Below are 16,983 nucleotides of genomic sequence, written 5' to 3' on the forward strand. Positions count from 1 at the left end.
TATACAGCATTCGTTATAGTATAAGAACTGACTTCCAGTGGCACTACAAGTACCACTAAGCTTAAACTGTTATCTTGGTTGTATGGTAACTTCCTTCTTTTATGATCCTAATGATATTATTCAATATAGCTGCTAGAATCAATAATGTGAACAGGGCATACAGTGGGGCAAAAAAGTATTTAGTCAGCCACCAATTGTGCAAGTTCTCCCTCTTAAAAAGATGAGAGAGGCCTGTAATTGTCATCATAGGTATACCTCACCTATGAGAGACAAAATGTGGAAACAAATCCAAACAATCACATTGTCTGATTTTTGAAAGAATTTATGTGCAAATTATGGTGGAAAATAAGTATTTGGTCAATATCAAAAGTTCATCTCAATACTTTGTTATATATCCTTTGTTGGCAATGACAGAGGTCAAACGTTTTCTGTAAGTCTTCACAAGGTTGTCACACACTGTTGCTGGGATGTTGGCCCATTCCTCCATGAAGATCTCCTCTAGAGCAGTGATGTTTTGGGGTTGTCGCTGGGCAACACGGAATTTCAACTCCCTCCAAAGGTTTTCTATGGGGTTGAAATCTGGAGACTGGTTAGGCCACTCCAGGACCTTGAAATGCTTCTTACAAAGCCACTCCTTCGTTGCCCAGGCGGTGTGTTTGGGATCATTGTCATGCTGAAAGACCCAGCTACATTTCATCTTCAATGCCCTTGCTGATGGGAGGAGGTTTGCACTCAAAATCTCACACTACATGGCCCCATTCATTCTTTTATGTACACGGATCAGTCGCCCTGTTCCCTTTGCAGAAAAAAAGCCTCAAAGCATGATGTTGCCACCCCCATGCTTCACAGTAGGTATGGTGTTCTTTGGTTGCAACTCAGCATTCTCTCTCCTCCAAACACGACGAGTTGTGTTTCTACCAAACAGTTCTACTTTGGTTTCATCTGACCATATGACATTCTCCCAATCTTCTACTGGATCATCCAAATGCTCTCTAGCAAACCTCAGATGGGCCCGGACATGTACTGGCTTAGGCAGGGGGACACGTCTGGCACTGCAGGATCTGAGTCCCTGGCGGCATAGTGTGTTACTGATGGTAGCCTTTGTTACATTGGTCCCAGCTCTCTGCAGGTCATTCACTAGGTCTCCCCGTGTGGTCCTGGGATTTGTGCTCACCATTCTTGTGATCATTTTGACCCCACGGGGTGAGATCTTGCGTACAGCCCCAGATCGAGGGAGATTATCAGTGGTCTTGTATGTCTTCCATTTTCTAATTATTGCTCCCACAGTTGATTTCTTCAAACCAAGCTGCTTGGCTATTGCAGATTCAGTCTTCCCAGCCTGGTGCAGGTCTACAATTTTGTTTCTGGTGTCCTTCGACAGCTCTTTGGTCTTCACCATAGTGGAGTTTGGAGTGTGACTGTTTGAGGTTGTGGACAGGGGTCTTTTATACTGATAACAAGTTCAAACAGGTGCCATTAATACAGTTAATGAGTGTAGGACAGAGGAGCCTATTAAAGAAGAAGATACAGGTCTGTGAGAGCCAGAAATCTTGCTTGTTTGTAGGTGACCAAATACTTATTTTCCACCATAATTTGCAAATAAATTCTTTCAAAAATTAGACAATGTGATTGTCTGGATTTGTTTCCACATTTTGTCTCTCATAGTTGAGGTATACCTACGATGACAATTACAGGCCTCTCTCATCTTTTTAAGTGGGAGAACGTGCACAATTGGTGGCTGACTAAATACTTTTTTTGCCCCACTGTAGATGTCGGCTTTCAGTGTTCATTATAGCACAAACCCTAACTTCTGTGGGACTACAAGTACCACCAGTTGAACTGTTGTGAATGATGTCTGAAAGCAGTGTCTTTTACTATAATTTGGGTTATGCCCGCTCACCACTCTGGAACTCAGATGAAGTTGGCAACGATGCAGATGATGAGAAGACTTTAACAGGAACTATCTCTCTGTATCCTGGCTCTGGGGAATGGCACCCGCCGCGCCACGCTGCAGCCCATTGGAATCTGAACTGCAGGCATCTCTGGATGACCTGGAACACCCTCTGGTCCGCTGCACGGAAGAAGCGAACCTGTCTGCAGAGATACCTCTGGGTATAGCTGTACAGCTCCCCGCTGTGTAGGCCGCGAATCATCAGCAACTCCCTGTCACACAGACCTCCTGCTGGCAGAGTCAAGTGGCATCCAGAGAGAGCGATATATGCCTCAAACCATCCCTCTTATATAGTCTCTCCCAGCAGTCTGGAAGTTGAAGTCAATAAACAATGAAATCCCAATGTGAAACCTGAGTCCTGGAACTACAATTCCCTGTATGCTTTGCTTCCTGTATCCAGTCTGCTAGCAGGATGTGATGACACAGTCTTTGCTGCCACTAGAGGGAAACGGCATCACTGTAGCAATGTTACAGAGTGTCTCCTGATTGCAGGAATATATCTATATCTAGCTCCCTGCTACACACCTCCCACACAGTACACAAGCACTGGCTAGGCACGCCGTTAACACTTTGATTGCGCCTGATGTTAAACCCTTCCCAGCCTGTGTCATTAGTACAGTGACAGTGCATATTTTTTGTTTATAGTGCAAAAAAAATAAAAAAGCAGAGGTGATCAAATACCACCAAAATAAAGCTCCATTTGTGAAAAAAAGGACATACAGTTTATTTGAGAACAGCGTCGCACGACCACGCAATTGTCAGTTAAGTAACGCAGCGCCATATCGCAAAAAATGGCCTGGTCATGAAGGGGGGGTCAATTTTCCAGAGGTCAAGTGGTTAAAGAGCAAATGTTCTATTGTTATGCCGCGTACACACGACTGGACTTTCCGGCAGAAAAGGTCCTACGGAATCATTCCGTTGGACATTCCGATCGTGTGTGGGCTTCATCGGAGTTTTTCTTTCTAAAATTCTGACAGACCTCGAAATAGAACATGTTTCATATCTTTCCGACGGACTCAATGCCTATCGGGAAAACCGCTCGTCTGTATGCTAGTCCGACGGACCAAAAACGACGCTAGGGCATCTATTGGCTACTGGCTATTGAACTTCCTTTTTCTAGTCCCTTCGTACGTCATCACGTTCTAAACGAACGGACTTTGGTGTGATCGTGTGTAGGCAAGTCCGTTTCAGCGGAACTCCGTCGGAAAGACCGTCAGAGTCTAATCTGACAGGAAGTTTGGTCGTGTGTAGAACGGCAATCAATAAAAGTAATCAACTCAAGTGAAAAAACAAAGATATTCCACAGCTTGTTAGGCAATATTATTGATTACATGTCTAGCAATGAACATTATTCTTATCATAATGAAGTAGAAGAAAACATTTTACAGATAACATAGACAGAACTACAGGGGCTGGACAAAAATATGGAACAACAGGTAAAATAGCGAAATTGTTACCTAATATGGTGTTGGACCGCCTTTGGCATTCATGACGGCCTGAATTCTCCTGGGAATTGACATATATTATTCTGGGTCACAATCCTGTGCAACGTCCTTTAATCTTTGGGTCAGTTGACTATATCAACCATGCTTATGCTTATCAGATGACATATTCCCAGAAACTGTATATGCCGTCATATACTTTGATAATGTACCCCGCGACACCACAAATAAATTGTCAACTTTAGTCACAAAGGCACCAGCTAAGCAAGCACCAACAATTTGCCCTCTTTGAAGCTCAGGAAGCTGTTACATGACTCCGTATTACTAGCAGCACACACAGTGAATGACGGAAGTGCGCCCCACCTGTTAGTTAGGTGGCTCATAATACAGCAGAAGCAAAAGAATGTGAGGGAAGGGGGGGGGATAGCCTATTTTAAGGCCCCCCTTTCCCTCATGGGAGGGTATCGGTAAGAGTTTGGAGCCGCCTATTGATTGATTTCATTGGGGGAATGTTCTGGAAGTTCTGGTGGGTCCTCTAGGATAGGTCATTTAAAGTCACCAGACCCCCCAGAACATTCCAGAAATTCCCAGGACCCATATATAAGCAGGAGGCTGAGCGGGATCTTGGCCAGTCATCAGAGGGAAATTTAAAGAGCGCCCCACTGATTTTCACCGATTTTACATGGTTTAGGAGATATTTGCAAAAGACAGGTACCGATGTCTATAGTGCATGCGCCGTAGGCAACGGCGCACAGGCACACTGAGCATGCCGTTTCTAACGGCGATCATGCCGTTAGCGGCGGCTCCCGCACGCATGCGCGGGAGTGACATCATCACGGCTCGGGCCAATCACAGCGCCGGAGCCGCGATACCCGGAAGGAAGATGGATGCTTCGTGGAAGAGGGGACAGCGGTGACATCGCAGGCTCCTGTGTCAGTTAAGTGACACATAATGGGCTACTATGCGATGCATAGTAGCCCATTATGCTTTACCTTTGCAGGGAAACAAAGAGGAAGTAAAACCCATCAGGGTTTACTTCCTCTTTAAGTATGATGTCTGTCTGAAAGAGCATTTAAAAATCTAAGAAGCTACATCAGACTGGGGCAAAAGGCAGAGGTTCCCTGGCTATGTTACTGTCTGCAAGAACCATTAATTCTGTCATTGACACCATTCAGCACCTTATTCAGGAGAAACATAAAGAATGCGTTAATGTTCTCTGTGCAGATTGACACCACACAAGACATCCCCTCACAAGATCAGTGTTCTATTTTGTGTATTTTGTCTATTTCTGTTTGGTGCTATGCCCATGTTCTTAAAGCAGGGTTCCACCCAAATTTTGAACAATATCTGTATGTATTCTCTTCCTTGCCTAGATGCTGACATGCCGTTTAAAAAAAATTGAAATTGCCGTAATTGTGTGGGAACGAGCGGTGAATGCTGGGAGCACAGCATTCACCACATCCAGGAAATAAATGCTTGTGGGCTTCAAATGCCCACAATGAAGATGGAAACCGCCTGCAGTGAATAATATAAGTTATTCTTTCCGACAAAATCTGACACAGGCGGACATATTACACACAATATGTGAGTATGTAATGCTGAGAAGAAAAGTTTGTGAATGAACTCAAAAAAAAAAAAAACAATAGATAGGTGGACCCCCGCTTTAACCTAGTTTTGGCTGACACAACCCAAACAGTAATTCAAAGTGGATCACTTTTTACAGTGCTTAATGACATTGCAGTGTTCTTTCGTGAGTCATATAAAAGGATAAATGTGTGGGAAAGTGGAAGCCAAGACAAGCACCAGAGACAACTCTCACTAATTGGAGACATGCGGTGGTGGGCCAGGGTCAGGAAAGTGTTTGGATCATTTGAAAATCCAGATAATTGTCTCTATGTGGATGTCATTCTTGCATTGACAGCAATACAAGAAGATGTTGCCTTAAAAACAACTGCTCGCATTCAAGCACAAGGATTTGTAGAAGCTCTGCTGAAGTATGAGATGATACTGATGGCACAAACCTTCCTCAGGATATTTGAGAAGACTTCACCACTTTCCAAATACCTTCAAACACAGGGGATGATATACTGTCTGCTCATAAAATGGTTATGGCAACACATGAATGTCTTACCAATATTTCAAGAGATTTTGCCTCAGTTAGTGCAGCTGCAGAGAAATTTGTTCCGTGGGCAAATGAAAAATTGCAGGAGCAGGACAGAGAGATAGAACTGGAAGTTGAGTCTACATTGCCATCACATCAAGAAAAAGGATGAAGAAAAACAACACGTGATAGTTTCAGCATGAGAAATCTCTCCAAAGTCCAGAAAAGGCTTATGAAGTCACAGTACACGATCAGATAATGGACACAGCTACATAGACATTGCACAGAAGGTTCCTAAGTCATGACACACACTATGCCAATTTTGCATTTCTAGACCCAAGAAACTTCACTCAGTTAAAGTCCTCGTCTCTTTCACCACTGATGTTCCAAGGACTTGGCAAATGTCTGTTGAAGTTTGACAGTGAAGCAAGTGCTGAGAATCTACAGTGTCAAGTAGGCAGTTTTACTTTTCAGTGGGAAAGATTAAAAATGTCTCCACAAGATGAATACAAGGTGAAAACATTGGAGAATGAGAGTGAAGACGAGCAGGTTGAAGTCCAATGTAAGAAGTGTTCCTCATATAAAGAATGCCCGCTGTGTTGCTACCAGATTATCAGGAGGCTCAATATAATGTCAAATGCCTACCACCTCCTAGGTCTTCCATACCAGTTCCTACTCACCCTGTCCATCACTCAGGTTGCTTGTGAACGTACATTTTCAATACTCAAGTTAATTAAAACCAGACTCAGAACCAAGCTGTCACAAGAGCATGTGGAAGCTTTTATGTTGATGTCCACAGAAAAAGACATTCCCTGCTCTCTTGACTCTGATGTGATCATTGACAAAGTTGCAGACAGAGGCGTATCTAGTGAAAATGGCGCCTATGGCAAGCACTGAAACTGCGCCCCTGTCAAAACATAAATGCGGCCTTACCAGCACCCATAAATGTGGCCTTACCAGAACCCATAAATGCAGCCTTACCAGCACCCATAAATGCAGTAACATCAGCACCCATAATTCTAGTAAAATCAGCACCCATAAATGCGGCCTTATCAGCACCCATAAATGCGGTAACATCAGCACCCATAAATGCGGTAACATCAGCACCCATAAATGCGGTAACATCAGCACCCATAAATGCGGTAACATCAGCACCCATAAATGCAGCCTTACCAGCACCCATAAATGCAGCCTTACCAGCACCTATAAATGCAGCCTTACCAGCACCTATAAATGCAGCCTTACCAGCACCTATAAATGCAGCCTTACCAGCACCTATAAATGCAGCCTTACCAGCACCCATAAATGCGGCCTTACCAGCACCCATAAATGCGGCCTTACCAGCACCCATAATTGCGGCCTTACCAGCACCCATAATTGCGGCCTTACCAGCACCCATAATTGCGGCCTTACCAGCACCCATAATTGCGGCCTTACCAGCACCCATAATTGCGGCCTTACCAGCACCCATAATTGCAGTAATATCAGCGCCCATAAATGCAGCCTTACCAGCACCCATAAAAGCAGTAACATCAGCACCCATGAATGTAATAACATCAGCCTCCTTAAACGCAGTAACATCAGCACACATAAATGCAGTAATATCACGAAGGGGGTGGGGGGGCGCTAGACACAGCTATATATATATATATATATATATATATATATATATATATATATATATAAAATATAGCTGTGTCCAGCAGCAACCCCCCCTCCCTCTCCTGGTTATCAGACTGACACCAGTATATTATATTAGCTGACTGAGCCACCCACCCAGAAGCTGTTTTGATAGGGGGGGGTGCTGTGTCCACAGACCCCAGGTATAATAGCTGAGCTGAGCCGCCCTAAGCTGGTCTGATAAGGGGGGGGGTGTCCACAGACCACAGCACAGGTGTAGACAGACAGTGACCCACACCCACATCAGATCCGTCCAGCAAGCAGAAGGTCACAGCAGCATCTTGCCATCTTCCCTGCGGCCATCAGATACCGTCTACCACAGAACAGCAAGCAACACACCTTGTTGTCAGCAGGTCACAGCATCTTGCCATCTTCCCTGCAGCCATCAGATCCGATCCAGCAATCAACACACCGTGTCAGCAGGTCAGTTTCAAAATCCAAATCAAATCATCAATGCCAATGATCCCATTATTTGCTGTCCCCAGGAGCAGATCCAATCCAGAGATTGCCATACAGTGGGATCTCTGGATCGGATCTGTCCCTGGGGACAGCAGATAATGAAAAGTATGGGCGGAGTTGCGATGACATCACTCATGCTGTTGGAGCCCTCGGTTACAGCATGGTACTCTGAAGGTAGGAGGATGCATCCAGTGTGAATATCACCTTAACCGTTGCCATTTAGGAGATATTCATTTTACGTACAGGTAAGCTTTATTATAGGCTTATCTGTAGGTAAAAATCACAAAGCAGTCTTTACTAGGCTCCCTTTCTTTAGTGCTGCGCTGTTTACCTTTTAAGTGTTATATCTTATATTGTTTTCCAGCAATATTGTGTCAGCAGCTTTACTAAGTTGAATTTTAGGTAACCCTAGAGCAACCAAATTTGTGTATTATATAACTGCACCTGGGATTGATTATAGTAAAATATTAGAAACAAATTATGGCTACACATTCATCACACATGATTACAAGGTGCAGACGTTTTTTTTATACATTCACTGTGTGGGACCATCCAAAAAGAAGCAGGTGTGGAAAAATTCTGTGCACTTTAATAATTAGCCATAATATATTATAGTTTACTTATTATATGTAATATTTTAGTGAATTGATTCTAATGACAGTAGGCCTGGCACTGGGATTGAATAGTCACTGGATTGATTAGACAGGCCATAGGGCTCAAAAGTATGGATACAATTAGCACACTTTGTACTGTAATAATGTGATGAATGTGTAGCCAAAATAGATATGTGCACACTGAAATATTTCGTTTAGGAATTTAGTTTTCGTCCGAAAAATACATTTATTTAGTTATTCCCGAAATTCGTTTTTATTTTAGTTTTTCGTTAAAAATTGCATTCGTCCGAAAATCCAAATTAAGGTCCAATCTGTCATTGAAGGCTTATGGTGTCTGTCGAATGTTCAAAGAAGATTCGACGGAGCAGCTAAACTGTACGACGCCGTTTAGTTTGCCTGCTCCGTCAAATCTTCTTAGAACTTTCAACAGACATCATAAGCCAAAGTATGTGTGTACTTAGTTCTAGCTATTTTACTGCTCCTCCTCTTTGGGTACAATCAGCCAATAACATTCATCATCATCATTATTTTTATTTATCTTTTCTCCCCTACGTCGAATCTTTTCTCTCTATGTCAAATCTTTTCTCTCTATGTAGAATAATCTTGGACTAATAGAGTTAATGTTAGGCACATTCGACCACAAGTTTGATGGACACAGATTGTTATTGTCATCATCATGTCGAATCTCCTATCTATATCGAACTGTTGTAGCAACGAAAACGAAAATAAAGCATTTGTTTATGTCGGATCTTTCATTTTTCGGATTATGCACTTTCGTTATCGTTTGTTAAAACGATAACGAAAATACCTGAAATTCGGACGAAAATGCATTCGGACGAAAACGAATGCACATGTCTAGCCAAAATATGTTATATATAATATTTTATTGTAATCAATTCCAGTAGCAGTGTCTAGACTCAGCTCACTGGAATTGATTACGCTAAAATTTTTATATATAATTATACTCTTACTAAATACCTCAGACTTTCTACTTTACAAAAAGGTCATTTGGGGTGTATTTGTACTGTCCTGGGGTTTTTGGGTCTCAAGAAATGAAATAGGCCAACAATACATCAGGAATGATCAATTTTTAGATATATACCATAAATTGTGGACTCTATAACTTTCCACAGACTAATAATATACACTGATTTGGGTTATTTTCACCAAAGAAATGTGGCCATGATGCAAATCTCCCGGTCACATCCCAAAGGTGCTCTATTGGATTGAGATCTGGTGACTGTGGAAGCCTTTGGAGTACAGTGACCTCATTTTCTAGTGGTGAGAAGATTTGAGCTTTGTGACATGGTGCATTATCCTGCTGGAAGGAGCCATCAGAAGATGGGAACACTGTAGTCATAAAGGGATGGACATGGTTAGCAACAATACTTAGGTAGACCATGGCATTTAAACAATGCTTAATTGGTACTAAGGGGCCCAAAGTGTGCCCATCCCCCACACTATTACACCACCACCACCAGCAGCCTGAACCGGTGATACAAGGCAGGATGGATTCATGCACCAAATTCTGACCCTACCATTTGCATGTCACAGATTAAACTGAGCTTATCAGACTAGGCAACATTTTTCCATTCTTTTATTGTCCAATTTTGGTGAGCCTGTGCAAATTGTAGCCTCAGTTTCCTGTTCTTAGCTGACAGGAGTAGCACCTAGTGTGGTCTTCTTCTGCTGTAGCTCATCTTCTTCAAGGCCTGACCATTCTCTTCTAACACCACCAAGGCATTTTCCTCCACATAACTGCTGCTCACTGGATATTTTCTCTTTTTCCCACCATTCTCTGTAAACCCGAGATATGTTTTGCATGAAAATCCCAGCAGATCAGCAGTTTAAAAAAAATACTCAGACCAGCCCATCTGGCATCAACAACGTGTCACGTTCAAAGACACTTAAATACCCTTTCTTCCCCATTCTGATGCTCAGTTTGAACTCCAGCAAGTTGTCTTTACCACGTCTAGATGCCTAAATGCATTGAGTTGCTGCCATGTGATTGTCTGATTAGCAATTTGTGTTACCAAGCAATTGAACAGGTGTACCTAATAGAGTGGCCGGTCAGTGTATAATACTTTATTGTAATCAAATCACTGAGATTGACTAGGCAGGCCATAGGGCATATATCCTGGTTAATTACACTGGGTCTTCTCAGGCCTAATCTGAAATACAGAATATATATCTGAACAGAATATGTTAAATATGTTGATATTTACTGCAGGAATGCCACATGGAGTACATAAGTCAAAGAGACCAAGTGGATACCAGCAAAGGAAAGTAAAGGAGGCAAAAATTAAATCGATAAAAACACTTTATGGATACATGCTTCAATATGTGAAAAGACCGGATGATGGGCAGGGTTCATCAAAAGACCCTGCTTGCCAGTCTCCACTTCATGAAGCTGATTCTTCTGATGCTATGGCTAGCATGCATTCTGCAGAAGAGCAAGAAGTTGAAATGGCAGAATCTGAAGCACAAGTGCAAGGAATAGAAATGGCAGAATCTGAAGCAGAAGAGAGTTCTGAGAGTGACTCTAGCCACAGTCATGATACTGTAAAGAAGATAAGTGCCATTCAGGAGAAAGATTTCCAAATGTTATCTGATGTTTCTTTCTGGGAGATGCCAGTTCATGATCATGTTCGGGTTGAAATAAACAAACAGGGAAGTGCTTCTTTCCAGAACAAGGAGGGCCCTTTCAGTGTTGCAAAAAGGCAAGATGCAAAAGCTGAAACAAAGGGACATGTGTGACAACTTTCAAAAGAGTGGTTTTGAGTGGTTGTTTTTGCTGCCAATTGTTTGCCGTTTGTACTCTAGATACAACATCCAAATTTGTGACTGGGTTTCAGAAATGGTGGAAGCTTAGCCTGAAAGTACATAATCATTAGACCTCCGAAGAACACCTAAACTGCCTTGAAAAATGGAAAACCTTGGCAGCAGGACTTATGCCCCATACACGCGATCAGAAATTTCGTCGGAAAAAAATTGGATGCTTTTTCTGACAGAATTCCGCTCAAGCTTGCCTTGCATACACACGGTCACACAAACGTTCTCTGAACATTCGACCATCAAGAACATGGTGACGTACAACACCACGACGAGCCGAGAAAATGAAGTTCAATGCTTCCGAGCATGCGTCAAATTGTTTCCGAGCATGCATTAATTTTTCCGCGTCCGAATTGCATACAGACGAACGCATTTTCGGATAGGAACTTTTTCAGACCCAAAAATAGAGAACCTGCTCTCAATCTTTTGCTGACTAGAATTCTGCCAGCAAAAGTCCGATGGAGCATACACACAGTCGCAATTTCCGACCAAAAGCTCACATACGACTTTTGCTGGAGGAATTTCTGATCGTGTGTACGGGGCATTAGGCTGCACCAAACCATTGATCCTGGAGCTATTACTGTGATGGAGATTGAGAAGAAAAAGTGGAGGGATATCTTACACAGATTGCTTGACATCTGAGCAGAACCTGGTATTCCGTGGCCACAAGAAAGATGAGTGCTCATTCAATAAAGGGAACTTTCTTGAGATGGTTGAAATGCTTTCAAAATATGATTCAGTACTGAAAGAAAAACTAAATATATTAAAGCGCAGCACCTGTATCGGTCTCATATCTTTCTCCACAAACTCAGAATTAGTTTATAAGTGTCCTGGCAAATCACATGAGAGAGAGAAGATTGTCATGGACAAAGTCTGAAAAATACTTTGGAATCATGTTTGACAGCACACCTGACATATCACATACTGACCAGATATGTCTGAAGTGATCAGATATGTGAACATCAAGAATAGGAAAGTTGAAGTAAAAGAAGTGTTTCTAGGATTTTTCCCTTTAAGGGGAAAAAAGCTGCTGATCTCAGTTTGGGTATCCTTAAAAAATTGGAGATTAACGGACTGGACATAATGATGTGTCGTGCTCAGGGTTATGATAATCGTGCTACTATGGCTGGAATCCATGGAGTTGTACAATCCATTATTAAGGAAAAGAACAAGAAAGCTATTTTTAATGGATGTGTGGACCATTCACTTAACTTGTGCGCTCAGCACTCTTTTGCTGAGAACTTTTCATATGTGACATTTTTTTGGAACTCTTCAGTCAATGTTTTCTTTTTTTGCTGCTTCCTCCCATCGATGGGATGTGTTAATCTTTTCACTGACCCTCCAGTATGATGAATTATCAACAACACGCTGGAGTGCTCATCATGCTGCAGTTAAGCCAGTAAATGAAAAATTTGAAATGTTTGTGTCTGCGATCGAAGCGCTTTGTGATCCTTGTGAAAATTTGGACAAAAGAGGAGCAGCAGAATGTCTACTGCCTGCTGACTGTGATTGTACGTTTTTGTGCTACCTGTACTTCTGGGGCGATGTACTTCAAGAAGTTGATGTTACACAACAGTTCCTGCAGACCAAAGGCCTAAGTCTGAACAAGGTGGTGACAAAGCTAGAGTCGCTAAGACTTTTTCTGTATGAAGAGCGCAGTCACCTAGTGGAACATGCAATTACACAGGCACATTTAAAAGCTAAAGAATATGGAATTGCAGTACAGAGAAGAGCCAGGTTTAAGAAGAGGATGGCAGGGGAACAGGCATGTGATGCTGGAGGCATAAGTCTACAAGACGAGAATAAGAGAGGGCAATGCTTGAGTGCATTGATCGCTTCCATTATGAACTCTAGATCAGATTAAGAGCCATCATGGAAGTTGCAGCCATATTTGAGGCTGTTCAAGCAAAGAGTCTCATATATGAATCTTTTCTAACCATTTCACTATGTCTAAAATTATTTCTGACAATCGGTGTGTCTGTGGCTTCATGTGAGAGGAGCTTTTCAAAGTTGAAACTGATAAAGAACTATTTGCGTTCAACAATGGGACAGGCAAGGCTTTCTGATCTTGCAATATTATCAGTTGAAAGTGAACTAGCGAAATGTATTGATTTTGATGATGTTGTTCACAATTTTGCAGCTGTCAAGGCTAAAAAAGCAAAGTTTTGATTTAGATGTTAACTAAATGCTTGCATATTTGTTCCTGTTTATTTTTGTGTAATTTATTATTTCAGTAAAGTTTAACGTTAAAATAAATAGAGTTCTTTAACAGTTTAAGCTTTGAGCTCTATTATTTTCATATGATTTTGTTATTCAAATTTGCTAGTTGCTTTATAGTTATTAACGGCACTACTGTTGCCAATATATGCAGTGTTATTAGGGGGAAAAAATTATTAAGGGGGGATTAGACGCCATGTTATACTGCACCAGGTGACGCCAACCCTAGTGACGCCACTGCATGTATCTTAGTTTTTCCTGAAAATATCTTGTGTATATGCCATATTTCAACATTGCCCCAGGTTTACTGTAACTATTTAAACAAGTAAAATAAAAACAGCATTTTTGTGATGATGTGGCTTTGCAGAATGTTACAAACTAGATTATGTAAAAACTCATTTTTGTTTCACAAAAACCTTGACCATGAAAAGTCTGTGTCTTTCCGTCACACTGATAAATGCATTTGTATATTTCCTATATCCTGGCATAAACCAAGATGGCTAACACATCCCCAAATACATTCTGATAAGTGGGTAGCTAGGAAGGAAAGGAAGGGAGGGGATAGGAAATGGATGGAAAAGGAAACAATCTTTTCTAATCCTAGATTTATATTGTACATAATGAACTAATCAGTTTTTGTTGTCTCTGGAACACAATTCTTTGGTATTTTTCTCCATATCTTTTGTATGGAAATGTTTTTCTGATGTAATCAGTACCCTCCATGACTAAATTTTTGATATGCAGTTTTCTTTTTTAATAAATCTGCAAAAATGTCAACAATTCTGTGTTTTCTGTCAATATGGGGTGCTGTCTGTACATTAATGAGGAAAAAAATGAACATAAATTATTTTAGCAAATGGCTGCAATATAACAAAGAAAAATTTAAGGGGGTCTGAATACTTTCCATCCCCACTGTACTTATTTTATGTATACTTACATTTGAGATATATATATATCTATATATATATAGATAAGGGGTTTATCTTGTTTTGGGTTTTTGGCTGGGATTTTTTTACAGCGAGCAGAGAAATCTTCCCCTTCATTCAGATGGCTCAACATTTGTTTACTGTGCCACCCACCATCAAGCTCATCCCTAGTTGCCACACAGCCCACTCTGCTACTATTAAAAGAATAAAAAAGGATGTCTTTTTTTTTGTTACTACCGGATTACATTCTAGTTTAATAAACAGTTAATTGAGCACAAGGTTGAACTGAATTCTGGTTTTGGTTCACTGGTTGTTTTTTTACTTCCCTTTCTGATCACACATACCAAAAATAGTGTTCTCATAAGTATAATACATGACTGTGAGAAGTTGTTGATTATAACTCATTGCCCTTATATGTTTATTCAAAATAGAAGTACAGGTGCATATCTCTCAGTTATTTTTTTTATTTAACTAGCTTATAAAATATAGAAAAACAGTTTTTTTTACCCATTTATATATATATAAAAAAAAAAAATGTATATAAAAAAACTAACCACTGCAAGAGCGGAATGATTATGAGACCTTAGAGGTCTCAAGTTTTCAACACACCTTTAGTGAGACCTACACTATATTGTCAGAAGTATTGGGACGCCTGCCTTTACATTCACATGAACTTTAATGGCATCCCAGTCTAATGCCCCATACACACGGTCGGATTTTGCGACGGAAAATGTGTGATAGGACCTTGTTGTCAGAAATTCCGACCGTGTGTAGGCTCCATCACACATTTTTCCATCGGATTTTCTGACACACAAAGTTTGAGAGCAGGAGATAAAATTTTCCGACAACAAAATCCGTCGGAAATTCCGATCGTGTGTACACAAATCCAACGGACAAAGTGCCACGCATGCTCAGAATAAATAAAGAGATGAAAGCTATTGGCCACTGCCCTGTTTATAGTCCCGATGTATGTGTTTTACGTCACCACGTTCAGAACGATCGGATTTTCCAACAACCTTGTGTGACCGTGTGTATGCAAGACAAGTTTGAGCCAACATCCGTCGGAAAAAATCCTAGGATTTTGTTGTCGGAATGTCCGATCAATGTTCGACCGTGTGTACAGGGCATTAGTCTGTAGGGTTCAATATTGAGTTGGCCCACCCTTTACAGCTATAACAGCTTCAACTCTTCTGAGAAGGCTGTCCACAAGGTTTAGGAGTTGAATATAAGCTAATGTGCATAGACCATCACATTTAGAAAGCACCTCATCCTGGAATTATTAGAGAATTTAGAGCAAATGGGATGGGACTATAACGGTGCAGTAATCAAACAGAGAAATAATACATTTTGAAGATTTTATCAAAAATGTAACAAAAGTTGTTTAAAAAAAAACTATTTTTAAAAACAAAACAAAAGCTTAAACCCATAATTATGGTTCTTTGAGCTATTTGGAGCGGTATACTATGAATCCCGACATGTTTCACCCTATGTATTGGGCTTCTTTAGGGGATGCTATCCGCTGGAGTCTCAGCCTTCTAGTAGACAAAAGATATAAGAAACCATAGTTATCATGAATTATCTATATACCATTGCAAGAATCATTTTACATGTCATTGAACTTTATGTATACATATGCACATATTGGCCACCTAGTATGCCTACCCTGAGTTTCTGAAATCACGCTTAAAACAGCAATAACAATTTTATTCAATAGAAGCTTAAGTGCTAAATCAACTGCAATGCCTGCAGGTGGCCACACGAGGCAGACCTGGACCAGACTGAAAAATAAATAAAAACCAGCACTGATAAATACCGAAGTTTATGTGCACATCAGCACTTCACATTACAATGGGAGAAAGAGCACCCACTTACTAGAATTAAGCTGTATAAACAAATGGCAGAGGGGGCAGGAACCACAAGATAGGTTGGTTCAGATGTTATACTAAAATAACAAGCAGTGGGAGAAAAAAAAAAAGGGGGGGGGGGGCACACACTTAGTCAAAATATGCCAAGTACTGTACTGAATCAATCTGTGTCAATTTAGGGCACAAAAAAATTAAATCATTGGTCTAGTACTACAAACAGGAGAGAAAGACCATCCTGGAACAAGTCTTGCATATTGTATGCATCCCAGCATGTCACTGGCGAGATGTGAGTCGGCAATGTCGGCCATTATATGCCTCCCACCCGTCTGGCGTGAAGCACGGCCAGGTGCGGACGTAATGGCGCACCGCACATGTGCCATCGCTGCATTACCTCAACCCTCTCAGAGCCGCCAGTGTTCTGTCGGATAGTGCCCGCTATCGAGAAGTGCCCGGAATGTACAGCACATGTGCCGTACGGGACAGCACAACAGCTGATTTTACGATCAGCTGTTGTGAAGGCGAGACTGCGCCTGTGTACAATAGCTGACGGAAGAAATCTTTCTGTCAGATTGTGCCTCGTGCTGGCGAGGCGTGTTCATGTCGGTGAGGGTTGGATTAGTACAAGATGGGGGTGGATTTTTAAATGAAGGCCAGTGCTGCAAAACACATATTTTTCAGATAGAAAAAGCCACCCTTCAGTTGACTAAACACGCCCTTGCAAGCGTCCAGGAGGAATAGCAGAAAAATATGTGTTTTGCAGCACTGGCCATCACTGAATAATCCGCCCCCATCATGTACTAATCCACCTCTCACCGACATAAACACGACTCGCCAGCGTGAGGCACAATCTGACAGAAAAATGTCTTCCATCGCCTATTGTGCACAGGCGCTGTCTC

The 16,983-nt window shown here is 41.5% G+C and overlaps 1 pseudogene; it reads left to right on the plus strand.

Moving 5' to 3' along the window:
* The first annotated feature begins 5,983 nt into the window (after window positions 1–5,983).
* LOC141127964 (zinc finger MYM-type protein 1-like) lies at window positions 5,984–12,943 on the plus strand (annotated as a pseudogene).
* Window positions 12,944–16,983: the final 4,040 nt, after the last annotated feature.

This window comes from Aquarana catesbeiana, linkage group LG01, assembly GCF_042186555.1.
Source record: "Aquarana catesbeiana isolate 2022-GZ linkage group LG01, ASM4218655v1, whole genome shotgun sequence".
NCBI lineage: Eukaryota > Metazoa > Chordata > Amphibia > Anura > Ranidae > Aquarana > Aquarana catesbeiana.